This window comes from Egretta garzetta, unplaced genomic scaffold, assembly GCF_000687185.1.
Source record: "Egretta garzetta isolate BGI_Z169 unplaced genomic scaffold, ASM68718v1 scaffold692, whole genome shotgun sequence".
In the NCBI taxonomy this organism is placed as follows: Eukaryota; Metazoa; Chordata; class Aves; order Pelecaniformes; family Ardeidae; genus Egretta; species Egretta garzetta.
The window spans coordinates 819,718-820,024 of NW_009258787.1; the positions used below are offsets into that span (position 1 = coordinate 819,718).

At 63.8% G+C, this 307-nt stretch overlaps 1 protein-coding gene across 1 annotated transcript in view; it reads right to left on the reverse strand.

Annotated features, from left to right (window-relative positions):
* Positions 1-307, reverse strand: part of APBB3 (amyloid beta precursor protein binding family B member 3) — a gene marked incomplete at its 5' end in the record, with an annotated part of 11,402 nt that overhangs the window by 358 nt on the left and 10,737 nt on the right. The gene's annotated exons all lie outside the window — the stretch shown is intronic.

The following is a 307-nucleotide window of genomic DNA, read 5'->3' on the forward strand; positions in this document are numbered from 1 at the left end:
CTGAGGCGGCCGTGGCCTCGCCCTGCAGCCCCATCTCCCGCTGCTCCCGGGAGACAACCAGGACCCGTCTGGTGCCAGAACCCCAGGGCAGGCTGTGGCCAGGGGCAAGTTAGTGCTGTTTATTAAACATCACCTAGTGAATCACCACTAAAATGTCACAATGATTAAAATCCCCTTTTCCTGGGTGGGGAGTGGGAGGCAGAGGAGGTGCCCAGACCCCCTCAGGCAGCGGGGGGGCCCTGGGCAGGGGCTGCCCTGCTCACAGTCCGCAGCCCGGTCCCTGGCATCAGGGATCCTCCTGGCCAGG